Source organism: Lynx rufus, unplaced genomic scaffold (assembly GCF_022079265.1).
Source record: "Lynx rufus isolate CCGP_SWC_20201006 ecotype Redwood Valley unplaced genomic scaffold, mLynRuf1.p SCAF_2, whole genome shotgun sequence".
NCBI classification, from domain to species: Eukaryota; Metazoa; Chordata; class Mammalia; order Carnivora; family Felidae; genus Lynx; species Lynx rufus.
In genome coordinates, this window is record NW_025814834.1 from 40942865 (window position 1) to 40960648 (window position 17784).

The following is a 17784-nucleotide window of genomic DNA, read 5'->3' on the forward strand; positions in this document are numbered from 1 at the left end:
CTTTGAAAGTAAAAATCCAGAGTAAAAAAATAACATAAATGATGTATTAGTGAAAATAATTGCATATATTTATAACTTCTGTTCACTTGAGACCTACTTTTTTCCATGTACTCTAGTATATACTTTATATATAATAAATCAGTTCTCACAGTAACGTCCTAAGAGTGGTCAGTAAATTTGCCACATGAAAAGCAAATGGCATATTTGCTAGATAGATTTGAAATGATGAACTTGGTTGCAGTGAGTAGCTTCTAAGCTTCTTAATTGGAGGGTGGTCTATGGCAACTTCATTTTCTATAATTGACGTGACAAACTGAAACTAAAACAAAATATCTGTCCCAAGGTGGCAAGTTACTGACCACGTGTGACTTGTTGATGCGAGTTGTTAGGTTGTTTTACAATGCCAAAAAAGGTTTTAAAAGGCGGTGTAATTAGGCATTGCTATTTGTTATAATTATAGCATAAATCTTTTTGTTTGGCTGAAGATTGCTTTATTCATTTATGTTAAATGCCTGCACCTGCAAGAAATTGAGTTTCTCCATATAAGAATATTAAGTAGACAAAAGCCTGTCTGATAAAAGCTTATAGAAAATAATCATGGAAGACATTCTCAGATTCCAATTCATATCCTTGTTTACTCTTACTTTACAAACAATTCTAACAAGTATGTTTATCAGATATTTCAACATCAAATTAGAAGTAATAAGAGGGAGAAGATACAAGGAACATTTATGCCTACAATGATCATAATCTATAATTGTGACCAACAGCATATATATATATATGACATGCTTATATGTATTATCTTTAACTTAGAAAAATTTCAAGTGGGTTGTTATCCAGAAAGAGATGGCAATGGTCAAAGTACAAATATGACGGTGGAAATTTTAACTTTTTTTGAAGCGAAAATTAGTTTTAAGTTCTTTTCAAGCAGCTGTAGTGTAGAGCAAGAATACTCTCACCTTTAATGCCTAAAAGAGAAGGGTTTACTTATTTCTCAGGTTTAAAAAAAATTCCTAATGTTTAAACTGTTTAGTCCATCTTATTATAACACTATTTTTTTTCTTTTTTTTAAGTAGCTCCACACCAAGCATAGATCCCAACTCAGGGCTTGAACTCCTGACCATGAGATTAAGACTTGAACTGAGATCAAGAGTTGGACACTTAACTGACTAACACACAGGCACCCCTTGTTGAGTTTTTTATGTAGAAACATTGGGCTACACACATGTTCAAAGTGGAAACAAGGGGAATGCCTGCTTTCCATCACATCTATTCTAGCCCACTCTAAAACTATACAGGATCTATATTTTTAAGTTGCTTAACATACTGCATGACACATATTAAAACCTCAACAGTTATGCATATATTGTTATTATTTTTTATTGTTGTTAATATTATTAATGGTCGGCTGTGGAGGAGCTCCAAAAAAAGAGATATGGGTAAAGCATTCTTATCTAGAATGCTACCTTTCAAATAATAAATTTGGTTTATTAAAGGATTTATTGATGCATCTACTATTTAAGCTAAACATCCTTTCAGTAAAAACATCAGGCAAGTCATTCTTAGACCTATACCAATCCTTAAATTTATAACTTTACAAACACTTAGCTTTGCCACTGGCATATTGAAAAAAGAAGCAAAGATAATGTACATATACCTACCATGTAAAGCATGCCAAGAAAATGAATGTGTCAAGATAAATCACAGAAAACTTGCCAGAGACTCAATCAAAACACTCTGAAAAATATATTTCCTTCTTATGATACTAGCAGCTTGACAGAAGTCCCTCTGTGATTTCCGAAAACAAAATTGGTAACCATCTCTATTTCTTCCAAAATGATAGGACTGAGGCCCTGTTTATGAGTAAATGTGGGTTCCTCACACCACAGACCTCTGCCAGCTTTGCTGTGTGGTCTTACAAGCTCTGCTAACATTGCTTATGCTTGTAAAACTTCCGAGTTCTAAGAGATGACAAAATGCTACTGTGTACTGAAGTCAAATAGTAATCTTAAGATAAAGTTTGCATTTAGTTCAACAAATATATAAGGAAACAATCTATAAATTGTCAGCCTTTCAACTTGCAGTATGTTCAACAAGTATTAGTGTTAGAGGTTAGTGTGGTCTCTAAAAGGTTCACACATCTCCTATTTAAAAGTATTATTCCTTCATATTCTAGGTACCGTTATAAACCTTGGAAGTTGGAATGAAAAAAAGAAAGATGTTAGTTTCCCGAATTTATAGTAAGGTTGTTAAATGTATAGGCTCAGGAGCAAAACATCTTCACTTCAAAATCCAAGATTTGCCACTTGTTAGATACCATTTACCTTGTCTGGGGGTGTTGCCACATCTATGTGTGTTGAGCATAGACCCTACCTCAAAGGATTGTTATGAGGGTTGAATAAACTCAATGCTATAAATCACTAAGAACAGTGTCTGGAACATAGTAAGCTGTAGAGAAGTATTCAGGTATTCGTTTATTTCTCAGCTAATAAAAACAGTTGCAAAGGTCATAATGGGACATAAAGCTAGCAAGTATATTTTGGCTTTGTGTGTGTGTGTGTGTGTCTGTGTGTCTGTGTGTGTCTGTGTGTGTGTGTCTGTGTATATATACATATATATGTGTGTGTGTATATATATATGTATATTTCATTAATGGTAAATAAAAACCCAAATAATGTTTTCATTCATTAAATGCATTTCCTTAAGAAACAGAAATAACTGAGCAATTCATAATCAGACTTTACTTTTTAAATGTTATTTTATGAGGACCTAGACCAATACAAGTCCTTATAGAGAATAACCGTACAACAAATCCATTTCTTGTTCTTCCTTGGCACACATCTACGTGTCCCAGCTTCTCTAAAGTCATCTGGAGTCATATAATTGAGTTCTAGCCAATAAAATATGAATGGAAATAGAGTGTACCATTTCTAGTCTTGGTCTTAAAAAAATTTCCCACTTAAAATCTTCCATTGTCTTCCTTCTTATATTTGCTTACTGTAGACAAAGCTGAGATTTTGACATTCAAAATGTTGAAGTTGATGAGGCTATGAGATGGCAGTAGCCTTAATCTCAGAATCACTACTTTTAAGAGAGTAGGAGAGCCACCCACCAGTAAGGAGCACTGAATAAACATTTTGGATAAGTGAGAATTCAACATTCATCCTTTGTCACTATTCTTTTGTTATTGTTATTGTTGTTACACCTAAGGAATTATTTTAATTAATATATCTCTGTCCTGGCTTCTCATATAGGTGAGAGAGGCCACTGGAAAATCCAATTTTTCTTTGAATGGTGGCAGCTTTAAGTTTTACAATATTCATAGCCCCCAACCTCCCCAATCTCACACCATCACCACCAATAACACCTCAAACCTGCTGCATCTGAATCAGGTAAAGCCACAGTACCTAAATCTTCTCTTCTGATGAAAAGCGAATATGAGACATATTTTTTAAGGGATCTAGTGTAATGGAAGGTATTAAGATTTAAGTTTTTCTAAAGTATCTTATCTTGCTCATTCTTTTATGCATCTCTTAGAAGGAAACAAAACACATACCAAGTCCTTAGGCTGAATTCAGTTTTTGTAGTTTAAAGATTCTTGCTCATTCACATTTAAATAAAACACTTGGTTCTCAATAATGAGTCAGTGAGTAACCAACTTTAATTAACTACTTGAGGGAAGTAATAAAGTTGTAATTTAGTCTACTCACTTTCATGGGGTAAATTGAATGAAAATCATTGAGTGATTTTCTCTCTTAGTCCAAAAAAACAAAACAAAACAAAACAAAAAAACAACACAATATGAGAAGTGATGTGTTTTCTTTTTTTTTAATTTGAAATTATTACTTATGATATTAACTGTTTTTTTAAGTTCCATATCTGTGTATTTGTATATAAGTATTTTTTAATAAAATGCTTCAGATATTGCTTTGCAGATGAGTAGGGAGAATATTAAATTAAGCACAAGCTGAGGGTGATGAAATTGTAGTGGTAAGATAATAGCTTTCACTTTAGGAAATAGGAAAACGGACATGTGACAGGGCTGTTTTATCATAGACATAATAAAGGCACTGGCCTTGAAGATGTACCTAAAATATGATTAATGTTTCTAAATTATAGTTAGCCACTGTAGCAGACGAGAATGGGAAATAGGAGTGTTTTGTTTGTTTTCTTGTGTTCTCAGTCCCTTCATTTGATAAAACAGCAAAGATTAAAATAAGACAAAAGTTTGTGAAAGAGGACAGTGTCATTTTATGTAGTCATTCACGCTATCTTAAAATGTTTTAATTTTCTACTGATGTGAGGCATATCATACCAAAATATATTTTTAAAAAGTCATCGAAATACAAATGGGTGTTGCTAATATGTAAGAAGCATATATACCCGTTCTCCTCAGCTCCAGATTCACTCTTTTAGACTGATCTGTGAAAGTTGACATAATTTTATTCCCTTATACTTGAATTCAAATATAGAAGCATAAAATATGTAAATAACTTGACTGCATGAAGAATTTTAAATCCACACTAAAGTCGTCTGGAGTTGGAAGCTATCTTTGTTTGAGAATACAATATAGCAGTAATGAAATGGTAGCAAAGATAAAAGTACAAATAGGGTACCTTTTATACATATTTTTAGAAATGGCAGTTATCATCTATCTACCTATTTAATTACCTGCCCGTCTATATCTACCTATTCTTCTATGCACATCTATTTTGTAGTGATACAGCAGAGTAAGTTAACTTGAGGTTCTCAGTCACTTGTTCCCTTTCTAATAATGATGCTAATTTAATCTTAGATTTTGTAATATCCAATCGTTTAAATACCCTTCACATTACACTAAATTGCTGTTTATTACCACAGATTAATTATTATCTAATGTTGAATCTGTTTATAAGTAAGCAGACTAGAAAGAATACACCTAAATAAAGCAAGCCAGTGCTACCACATATTAAAAAAATAGAATATATTTTACAGTGTCAGATAAATAAAACTTTCTGCTGCATGCTATAGCAATTGAGACTGCTGCTTTAGCTTTTAAAATGTCATAAAGGAGGGGCACCTGGGTGGCGCAGTCGGTTAAGCGTCCGACTTCAGCCAGGTCAGGATCTCGCGTTCCGTGAGTTCGAGCCCGCGTGGGCCTCTGTGCTGACAGCTCAGAGCCTGGAGCCTGTTTCCGATTCTGTGTCTCCCTCTCTCTCTGCCCCTCCCCCGTTCATGCTCTATCTCTCTCTGTCCCAAAAATAAATAAACGTTGAAAAAATAAAATAAAATGTCATAAAGGAGACTCTAAGGATGAATGAATAAATAAAATATCAAGGAGCAATATTTTATATAAAGCTTTAATGGACAAAAAATATTCTGGCCATGGAGGAGATAATTTTCAGTATGTTAGTAGTATCTCAGTGCCTCTGAGAGGTAGCCAATGTTCTTCTTATTGGTTATTTAATCAAAGATGTCTGGGGATATTCAAACTATTCTTCTTTAACAGGAATAGTATCAGTGGAGTTATCTGTGGAAAAAACTCATAGTGTTTTAACTTTCTGTTCCTTGGATTGAACATTTTGTTAAAAAATATGAACAGCTTTTGTATTATTTTCAAAACTGTCCAGCTCATCCTTTCTCATTCTAATAAGCAAGACTTTCTTTTCCCTTCTATCATCCTGTCACTGAAGGAAATTTTGAGTTTTTTTTTTTTAATTTTTTTTCCCACTCCGGCTTAACACCATTTCATCATAAAGAACACAGGATTTCTAAAGAAATATTCCTTTATCCAAATGTGTCATTCTGTTGGTGACTTTTTTTTTTTCTTTTAAGTAGGCTTCATGCACAGCATGGAGCCCAGTGTGGGGCTTGAACTCATGACTCTGAGATCAAGACCTGAGCTGAGATCAAGAGTTGGGTGCTTAACCAGCCGAGCCACCCAGGTGCTCCTGTTGGTGATTTTTATGCCTGGAAATCTTTGGCTGTACTTTCACACCCACAAACCCAATTTGTGACTTGTATCCCTGTTAAGAAAGAAAAATATTAATGATGAAAGACAGCAATTACTGACTTTGGAAAAGTTTATTCTTTGCTGAAGACTTTTCTGTATAGGTAGTTCTACAGAATTGCCACATGTCAGCATGCCATATTGACTCTTCATTAGAATATTTTCTGAAAGTTCATAGTTATTATTTGAAAAAAAAATCATTACATACTTTATAATTTCTAGACCCACCCTTTTGGCTAGGCAAACAGCATTTGCTAATATATATATATATATATATATATATATATATATATATATAATACATAATTTTGTTCTACTAAACATCCTTTTAGTCTGGTATATGGAAAATATTATTTCTCCTTTTTACAAAATAGTAAAATATACTTATAGGTTAAATAATATTAAACTAACATTATATACTTTTTTTTCACATTTATTTCCTGAGTATCCACCGCTTCAGGGACAACAAGTTAGGCACAAAGTAGATAACCTGAGAATAAGATTTGGTTCTTTCCCTCAAGGAGTATAGACATTCAGAACTTGATAGGATAACACATGCTGTGTCAAGTGTTTTTATGAAGTAGTCTTTCGGGGAATACCAGATATCAGAGTCACTTAAAAGTAAAAGGCAGGGATATTCAGGGACATTAGAAAACAGATTTTTTCTTTTATTCTGTTTCTTGAATAATGATATGCTTTTGCTGATACTTAGTAGTGCCAATATCAAACATTTTTTATACCAATGTTTATTTGTTAGTATGTGTCTTTCTTGAATGGAAATGTAAGACTGCTAAAAGCAGTAAAGTGGGAAAAATATTTTTATCAACTTTGCTAATATTGTATCTGCCTGTGATAGAGTGTCTTCAGCATAGTGGTACATTCTGTAGGAAATTGAGAGGCATGAGAAAATGCCTCATAAAGATATAGTAGCTCAGGACCTGCTATGTGAGGCCTCCTATGTGATCAAGGTTCATGTCTTTGTTAAATAAATTGGTGACTTATAATGGATGTGTGTGTGTTCTCTTTCTCCAAACCATACCCCAAAGGATTTCGGTTAAAAGCATACATTATTCACTAATAGATGAAAACAGGTAAACAATACCGAATATACTAAATTTCATATCCACAAATAGATTGCTCTAAGACTGAAATGAAAAATGTCCATATGCAGTTTTATTAGCTAGCTTTTCCTTGGAAACAAATAAATCTAAAGTTTCAGTGGCTTACATCAACAGACATTTATTTCTTGACATGTATGTGAGTAGCTGTGCATCAGCTAATACAGCTTTGCTCCATGGAGTTTTCTTATTCCAAGATCCAGGATAAGGAGTATCTCCTATTTAAGACATGATTTTCACTAAACAGAAGGAAAGAGAGGAGAATCTAAACCATGTAGTGCTCTTAAAGTATCTGATAGGACATTGTTTACATCAGGTCTGCTAATATTCCATTGTCCAAAACAAATAGCTAAGCCCAAGGAGAATGAGGTGTGGAAACATAGTCCCACACAATCATAACTCAAAATCACAGGGTTACAGGTGTGTATAGTGTTCCTGCAAAGAAAAGGAGAGCAAAAATTTGAAGGAAATAGTACAATGTAACACAGGTGGGGTTAAGTAAATTTAAATACAGAGAGTCATCTCTGAGCTCAGTTTTGATTTGACCAGGAAAACTGGATGGGTTGTAGGGCAGGAATGAAATGTCAGATATTTTGTTCTGGCAGGAGGAAATCAAGAAGTAAGTTAGAAGTGGAAAAATAGAGATTATATTATAAAAACAACCTGATAGGGCAAATATGAAACTGTCCAAGTTTACAATATAATAATGAATAATTATATTATAAATTCAATAAAGCTGACTTCAAAGTCCAATTTATTTTGAAGTCTGAGCTCTTCTAAAACTATAATTCGATTAGAACTCTCATTCCTCTATCCACTTCCAAATGTACTTTTAATTTACTCAATTTAAAAAAATAATAATTTTAACAGTATGAAATACACAGCTTTGCCAAAACCTGTATGTAGTGTATGGGGGCTGATGAGAGGTAGAATGTCATGTGTTTGCTCTTAAGTTTCCATTTGGAGGCACTGAATTAGAAATATGTTCCTTATCTGTCTTCTCACCTCTGCACTGAAGGAAGACTAACATATCTGGTTTGTTGATCTAATAGAAGGAAATAATCAGGGAAGGCAAAGGTCCTCTGGTCTCTTTTAGTTTTTAGTCCAGCCTGTAGATAAAGAGCATTCATTTTAAGACTCTTCTCTACTATGAAAGTTAAAAGCCTATATACCTGGGGGGAGTTTTGTGCTTACCTAATTGCCCCTGAAACTTAGTGTATGAGTCTTCCTAAATCATGGAATATTAGCAAAACCCTTTGTCTGCAAATCTGTAGCCACATCCTTCAATCAGCTAATCTTGACTTGCTGATATTTTTATCTCGAGCTGTCTTTTCTTCTATAGATAACCTATGACTAACAAAACTGCAACCTTCAGGGAAAGCAGGTTTTCTGAGTCTCAGAGGGGTATTTTGTTACTATTTTTAGTAAGTAATATATCCTAGTATGTTCTGGTCTCTTCCAGGTACTTGAGATGCAGCAGTGAAAAGACTAGAAAAATCACTGATCTTGTGAAATTATTTGTTATTGAAATAAGACCAGTATAAATGAATAAAAGATGATTTCAATGAACGAAACTTTTATTTAAAATAAAAAACTATAAGAGAAAGAGGGACTGAGGGAAGAGTTCTTCTTTAGGTGGGAAGGTCATGAAATGTGTCCCTGAATGATGGATATACGGTGTAGAAACCAAGCAGATGGAGCCAGGCAGAAAATTAGGAGAAGGGATTTCAGTCACCGATTGGAAATGTCCTGAAGTCTGAATCTTACATGGCATGTTCACTAAGAGGTACCTACAGGCCATCAGGCACATTTTTTATTGAGGGGATTTGTTACACAAGCACTGAGCTTTAATGACTTCTGACTTTGAATATCCAGTAGGATATTGTAAGTCTCATTGCACCAGCCAGGTTCAGGCTACCTGGCAACCTTAATAGATAAATGGACAGACAACTTAAAAAAATGCAAAGTTCGTTTGAGTTCGTTTTCATTCTGTACTGAGTATGTAGTCACCAGCACTCCAGGTGCCTGGTGATTTCCTAATGGTTTCCTAATCTGAAAACAGGAAGTTGTGCAGTATGGCCCTGATGACACCTCCTAGGCTACAGCAGCTTTTTTTTTTTCTCTCTAGGTGAAATCTTTCCTATTTTCTCTTTGTCCTGATAGCATCCATGTTAATTATTTTTTTTGTTTGTTTTCTTTCTCATATATATGCTTATGAAAACAATGTAATCATATAATATCACTCTCTTCCTCATTTTTTTTCTGGAACAATAAAACCAAACAAAGTCATTGTAATCGCAGATTGGGGAAACCTCCTGAGTTTGCATGCTGCTTCTCTCTGTCACTGACTAACTTAACTTGGTCAAGTTTCAAAATCTCTGTATAACAATTGTCTTATTGATAAAATGGATATTACAATTTTTTCAAAGGATTGTAGGAAATATTAAATCAGAAGACCACAATCCACATCATATGGTAAGCACTCTGTAAATGATAACTATTATCTACTTCTGTGATTATCTGTAGACTTATAATGAAATTAAATATCCATCTATTGCAAAACCTCACGCAACAAAGATAACTTTTGACTGGTTTCTACATTTATTTTTAATACCAATTTCTATTGCATAAAGAAAAAAGTCTTAATTATGATTAATAAGTAAAAATGTGCTGGTATTTCACAATTTAATTATATTTTATCTCACTTTTGTTTACCTCTTGTTCTTTCTCTTGCCCTAGCTTGTCTGACCATGAGAATATCCTGTAGTGCTTGTTAAACAAATAGATCACAAGACTTCAGAGTCAGAATATGCTGCAGAAAGTTCTTTAAATTTGTATTTTTAAACACATCCAAAGTGATTACTGTGAGTTAGCAAATTTGAGGTAGATTGGACTATGATATAAACATATTCAAGTTGTATGGATATAGTTATAATAAAATGGTGATAAATATGATAATACTGAAAGTATATCTCACACTGTTTTTTTCCACATGGATTAGATGGCTCTCAAATATCTGGTGCTCTTTTCTCTGAGAAGAACATAACATCTTCACTTGGAACAACTCATACGTAGCTTTGTCAATATGTGTTGAAGCAATACAGAAAGGTTTTGTAAAGTACATTTGTTTGAATCAAGATTCAACAAAGTTAATTCATGATACCCCATGCTCTCCTTTCCTGTATGAAAAGGCCAACATTGTTTCAGAAGGAAGCTGCTCATTGTGCCTAGATTTTGGAGTAAAGACGTAGTGGTGGAGAGTCTCCACAATATCTGCAATGGATCAATAGCATGCTTGAAATAAATACTTTTGTTCATGAAAGCCAATGTATATCAGTAAGTATTCAGTAACATAGCATAAAATAGCCAATCCTAAGTAATATCACACATAAATTAGATAAAATATTAAGTAATATTTTTCTAATTATTAAATATAATATTCATAACTTAAAATTCTCTGTGTATGCAGTATCTTCCTTAAAAGAATATTTTTGTACTGTTTTCCTCCAGTTTTCTTCTCCCATTCTATCTTGAATTTTCTCCAGTCTTTTATCAGCTCTATTCTTCTAGACTGTTCTTATACATAGTCTCAAAGACTTACATGGTGCTAAATCTAATGGCCAGTTCTTTGTTTTATCTGCTACTTTGAGTGCAGATAATAGTTGAGTATTTATTTCTTCTTGATCAATATCTTCTACTTTGATTCTAGAACATCAAGCTCTTTTGATTTTTTTTCTTAGCTCTCTGACTTCTCCTACTCTGTCTTCTTCAGTAGATTCTTTTCATCTTCCTATAGTTTAACCAGGATAATGCCCAGAGCTCACATAGAATTTCTATATCTATAGTTTCTTGGTACCCCATTAGTCACATGGCTAAGTTTCTTCTTACCCCATTAGTCACATGGCTAAGTAACTAGTGGATCATTTAAAATGAATGTGTTAGTTTGTGTAATTTCTTCATTTACATTGCATCAACAGCTTTCCATATGTTTTAATGCATTCAGGCTGCTATACAGAATGTCATATACTTGTAGGCTTATAAGCAACAGGAATTTATTTCCCACAGTTCTGAAATCTGCGAAGTCTAAGATCAGAGTGGCAGCACTTTGCCAGACATCAGATATCTGATGACAGCTTGCTTTCCGGTTGATTTTTAACCATCTTTCTTGCTGTGTACTCTCATGTTGGAAGGGGCAAGGGAACTCTCTAGAATCTCATTTGTAAGGGCACTGATCTCATTTGTGAGGGTTATACCCTCATGAATTAATCACCTCCCAAAGCCCTCACCTTTATATACTATTATATTGGTTGTCAGCATTTAACATATGAATTTTGGGAAAACATAAATATTTAGTCTATATCACCATCTCATCCAGAATAAAGCCAATGTTCTTATGAAAGTTTTGAAAGCTCTATTTTATTTGACTCGCAGTGTCTGATATCTCCTTCAGCTTCACTTTGCCTGTAACCACATTGGCCCATTGTTATTCTTGTAAAACATTAGAACTACTCCTTCTACCTGCTTGGTCTCCTTGTGGCTCATTTCTACAAAATCTCCAATTTCTAAATCTTATTTTTCAGTGATGCTGACCATGCAATAAAGGTAATTGGCCAGACAGCATCTAAAATCAACATGCTAAAACAGTTCTCATTTGAGAAAACTCATGAATAAGATCTAATAGCAATAGTGTGGGTACTATGTTGATCATTCCTTCTGGGACAACAGTTTGAGATCAGGTACATCTAGACAACAGAGTCTTTGAGAGGTAATGATACTGGGAGTGTGTGGTTGCATGGAGCACTAGCCCTTCCTCCAATGGGATTCAGGAGCAGCAAGCCATGGTAATATGACAAGAAAGAACCTTCGACCATCCCTGTCTTGAAAGATCCCTGTATTTCTGTTTGGGAGCGTTACTTAACCAGGCTGCCGAGATCCAGCTCTTTTGTTTGTAGTTATACGATGCTACCAGCAAGATTTACAACACTAGTTTTTATGGTTGGGAAAACATGGGATCTTTCTTGAGATGATGGGCAGCTGAGATCTAAAGGCTTTAGGTAACCAGAATTTATTGTCATACACATAAGGCTATATTCTGTTTCCATGATTTTCACAGGAGCCTGATTCCTTTTCTGAGAGGCCAGCATGCAGGAAAGTCATGCTTAAAAATTAAATTAGACCTTAATTCCTACCAACTTACTTAATATTATAATAAAAATGTTTATTCTCCAGAACTCACTAAGCTTCTTCCTTGCTTCGTTGTTCTAAAAGACTTACTTGCCCCCTATGATAGGATATGTTTTAATTATTTTCTTAATGACAGTTTCCTCAGCTATAACATAAGCTCCAGTAGGTGAGCAACTTGAGTCAGTTTTATTCACCACTATATGCCTGGCACTAGTAAACTTTCAACATGTTTTCGATATAAACAAACAACTGAAAATTTAAGTAAAAGAATTAAAAAAAAAAGGAATATTAAATGAATAGTCTCAGAAATCTACCTACAGCTGTGTTATCATTGTGATGTAAAGCATGCCACACTGGGTTGTTAGCAGTGTGAAATATCTCACTGTTTGATCAGAGTAATGTAGAAAAGAAAGGGAAAGTAGTGATTATGAAGTTTATATAGCATTTATAAGTATGGAATCAGTAGTAATAGAAGGATTTTGGAGTTTGTCTCTATGGGAGTGGAGAAATTAAGTACCTCTACAGAAGGAAATAACTTATTTAACCAAAGGGCTACAGTTCCTGGCTAATATGTATAGTGAAAACAAGGAAAACATTAAGAGAGTTGGTCCTGAGACTAATATGCTGGGGAAGAACAGAACATAGATTAGATACTATTGATACGACAAAAGCACTTTCTCCCATAATTTGGCAGATATGGTGCCTTAAAGATGGGACATGATGGTGGCTTAAAGGAAATAAGAATGTGTCAGAACTGCATCGGCAGACTTTTGATGAAGGAGTCTGGTAACTGAGAGGTGGATATGCATGTATTCGATTAATTTTTGCTCTGACTGTTCTCCAGAAATGAACCAAGGATATGTCTTTAAGTAAAGCATTAAGGTATGTGCTACTGAGGGATTAATAGCATTATTAAGAATCTCACTGGTGGGCAGCTATCTTTTTTTTAAATCAGGGTTGAAGTTAGGTTTTATTGCTCTGAAACTGGGCTCTTTAAATTTAATAATGGCGATAGGAATCTGGAAGAGCAAAGCCAGTTGACATGATTTAAACTAGAGATGGAAAGTGATATAATTACCATAATACCCAGAAAGGCCAGAGTGGCAACCAGGGGAGTTGACCTGCAGAAATATGTAGACCATGATGCTAATAGACCTTGGTGTTCAAGAGACCAGATAAGGCAGCAAATAAGGTTATTTCTTGATTTATATCACTAGAATCTATCAAAATCTGGTGAACAGAGGCTGATGTCAGCTACCAAAATGGAAAATTTCTTACCCAGATTTTAGATATGAGTCATTTTTCAGATCTAGAGTCATCAAATGAAGAGAATGTCCTTTACCCTTGAAGAAGAACTCAAATATTGCTGCATTTCTAATTCCTCAAATGAACTCATGGCAGTTTGCTAGAGTAACTGTAGACAGCAGTGGGGAGAAGGATTCAGATATTTTCAGAGCTGTTGGATACAGAGTCTGAGACAATAAGATATCACAAATTTAGAATGGTCTTCATATATCTTTACTTGTGAAGTAGAGATAGACGAAGACCACTCTGAAGTGGTTTCTGATTTAACAGAAATTCACTGATGGTCCAGTGGATTGAAGGACCACCCTATGATCATTTTCTTGGTCCTGAGAGCATAATTGGGATAAATATGTAGAATACTCACTAGTTCTCTGGTCTATAGAATAAGAAACAACTTGGTAGGAAGGTGAAATGCAAGCTTAGGAAAGTATTTCTATTTTCCCCTCCCCCATCAGCCAAGTTAAGTCATAAGTAATACTGCATCTTGATTGGAATTACAAGGGTAATTGACACCCTACCAGGTGCTGTGATTTTCATTGTAGTCTGTTCAGTTCATCAGAAAACTAGGTGGTTAATGGAGAATGACAGTTGGCTCCTGAAAATGTAATCAAGTGATGAGTCTAGTCATCATTGCTGTACTCATACAGTGCCTGCACTGGAACAAATTGTCACAGCCTTTGGAATGTGGCATGTGACTCTCGATCTAGTGAATACATTTTGTCAGTCCCCATGAGGCAAGATGATCAAAGTAGTTTGCATTCACATAGGAAAGGGAATAGTTCATGTTCTCTAGGTTATCCCAGAGCTATGTTAATTCTGCTATTATAATCTTGTCCAAAGGGGCCTGGATTTTCTTGACATTCTGCAAACATCTGTAAACATAACTATATTGGTGACTCTGTGCTTATGGGGCCTAATGTGCAGAAAAGGGCATGTACTTTGGCTATCTTTATAAGGGAAATGAATTGAAACGTTTATGTGATAAACCCAAGAAAGAGTCAGGGTCTGCAAATTAATACACTTTTTAAAGAAGTTAAATGATTTTGGTTATGTCAAAATGTCTTCTCTAAGGTAAAGGCAAACACTGTTTGGTAAACTTCTTTGCATTTTGGAAATATCATACACCACACTTCAAAATATAGCATATATCACTAAAAATGCATTTAACCATATATTTGATGGCTTAAAAGGCTTGCAATTTTGGGCACTATTGTAGGTTGGGATTCAACAAGCTGCTTTGCACTCAGGCCATGTTGATTGTTTGATTCAAGATATGGATGTCTGTGTTCTTGATGACAAGTTTCATGAGCCACAGGGAACCACTTAGAATTAGAAAAGTCTCCTATTAAGAGAGACTAGGTCCAAATAGAGTAGCTAATCATGGAATATCAGGTGACCACGTAATAGGAACTAACTATCATGAGCTGGATTTTTAAAAATCAGCCAAGTATGGGGTGCCTGGGTGGCTCAGTCAGTTGAGCGTCCGACTTCAGCTCGGGTCATGATCTCACAGTTTGTGAGTTCAAGCCCCACATTGGGCTCTGTGCTGACAACTCAGAGCCTGGAGCCTGCTTCAGATTCTGTGTCTCCTTCTCTCTCTGCCTCTCCCTCACTCACTCTCTCTCTCAAAAATAAACTAACATTAAAAAATAAAAATAAAATAAAAGCAGCCAAGTAAGAAGTTCATTATATGGTAGAAATGACTTTTTGGCTTGAGCATATTAAGAGGGCTTAAGTAAATTGTACAAACAGCTCATTCTGATACCATGTCATGTATTTCTATTGCACTAACACCTTTTACTTAACCTAAACCTATGATCTCATGGAGAATTTTCTTATGACTGGTAGAAGAAGAGGAGGAAAATAAATCAGACTCGGTTCATAGATGATTCACCTTGATATGATGCTGTGAGTTGAAAATAGACTCTTGTCTCACTATAGTCCAGTTCAAGGGTGGACCAAAATTGCAGTGGTAAATGAGCAGATCTGTGAATAATACATGTAGTTATCTCCCTAGTATGGAGGGAATTTTGGTCTGCCTGGAAATTGGCCAATGGTTTGGATGTTTGTCAAAGGTTTGAAGAAAATGAGATTAGGATGACTGGAAAGTGGGAAATCTAGGGGAAGGGCATGTTGTATTAGTTTTCTGTCACTGCTCTATCAAATTACACACACAGTGGGTAAAAATGACTCACATTGTATTTTCTTATATTTTGGAGGTCAGATGTCTAAAATTGTTATCACTGATTTAAAATCAGCATATTAGCAGGGCTATGTTCCCTCTCAAGACTTAAGGAGAGAACTGTTTTCTTGCCTCTTCCAAGTTCAGAGACTGCCTGCATTTCTTGACTTGTCCCCTTTATTTTTTAAGACCAGCAGTGGCCAGTTAAGTTTTTCTCATAGTTCATCATGCTGACACTCTCTCTTCTGCCTTCTTCTTTTACTCATATATGGACCCCGTGATTACACTGGGCCCACCCAGATAATACAGGATAATCTTTATCTCAAGGTCAGCTGGTTAGCAACCTTAATTGCACCTTCAACCTTCATTTTCCTTTACTGTAAAACTTAATGTATTCACTGGGTCCTGAGTTAGGACTTGGACCTCTTTGTGGAGACTGTTAATCTGCCTCTTTCTCCTGTGAGACTGTGTATAAAGTGTTTAGATACTGGACACTTACATTAATGCCCAACAGAAAGCCTCCATTACAGAGAAGGTAGTTGCACATTATATGACTTAAACCTTGTAAGGTACTACCTTATATTGTCAGCCATTTATTGGTTACATAACGTGCCCAGGCAGCTCTCAGCAGGTTTAAACCCATTTGTCTAGAGTGATATTTTGTTGTCTTTTCTCTCTTCTCCTTCCAACTTTCCTCATCTATTTACAATAATTTTAAAAGTAATGTATATCATAATCATTCCATTATTTTTCTAAAATACAGTTATTAACACATTAGACTTGAGAATCAAAGAGATACTGGTTTGAATCTTGGCTACTACACTTAGTACTTCTGTGCCCTGTGATAATTTCCTCAGTATTTCTGATCACTAATTTATCTGTAAAATGATATAAACAATACCTAACTAAAGTATTGTTTGGAAGTCTAAAGAAATGTATGAAAACTTGAATAAACTACAAAACATAAACTTTTTCATGAAATGTTAGCTATTGTTATTAATAGAGCTAGTATTAGTTTTTTTTTTGTTTGTTTGATTTTTTGTTTGTTTTTTTAATAATAAAGGGCCCTTAAAGGACATAACCTAAAATAACCTGAGAGATCATACTTGCCTACTTTTTATACTTTTCTGTATTTAATATATTTAAAACATATATTACTATCATAATCAGAAAAGAAGTCATTAAAAACCAAACAATGGGGGCGCCTGGGTGGCTCAGTCGGTTAAGCGTCCGACTTCGGCTCAGGTCATGATCTCATGGTCCGTGAGTTCGAGCCCCGCGTCGGGCTCTGTGCTGACAGCTCAGAGCCTGGAGCCTGTTTCAGATTCTGTGTCTCCCTCTCTCTCTGACCCTCCCCGTTCATGCTCTGTCTCTCTCTGTCTCAAAAATAAATAAACATTAAAAAAAAAAAACAATGAAATGTTTTTCTACCTTAGATTTGTTTAGTGATTCTCACAGTGTTTGTGATTATTGAGTTACAGGCTGCCATGAAAAAAATGTACTGACAATATATAATTGATATATAAATAATTATGATGACCATGGGGATACTCACATAGAGTGCTAGGGTCAGGATTATAGATGATCTAGACCAACACTTAGGTCATTAGGACAATAATAAATAGATCTGGGTGAAACTAACACAAAAAGTTTGATGTAGTATATAAAATGTGACCATGGGGGAATGTCGGAAGTGTGTAGTTTTTAACAGTACAAATGGAATGTGATTGTAGAGACAATGGACTGCCCTCGTCATTATACATTATGACATTTAACCCAGGCATAAGACCTTTATTGTACTTAATGATGCAATTATTGGTATAATACTGAGTGCTTTGAATATCAAGCACGAAATGCTCTATAAATGACTTGAGAGAACATAATTGTGTGAATGGGTTTTGCTAATAAGCTTTTCTCCTCAACTCTGCCCTTGTAGGGCAAATCTGCCAAATCTGATGTGGCCAGTTCTAGAATGAAGGTTTGGAGTGGAGGCCAAATTTAAG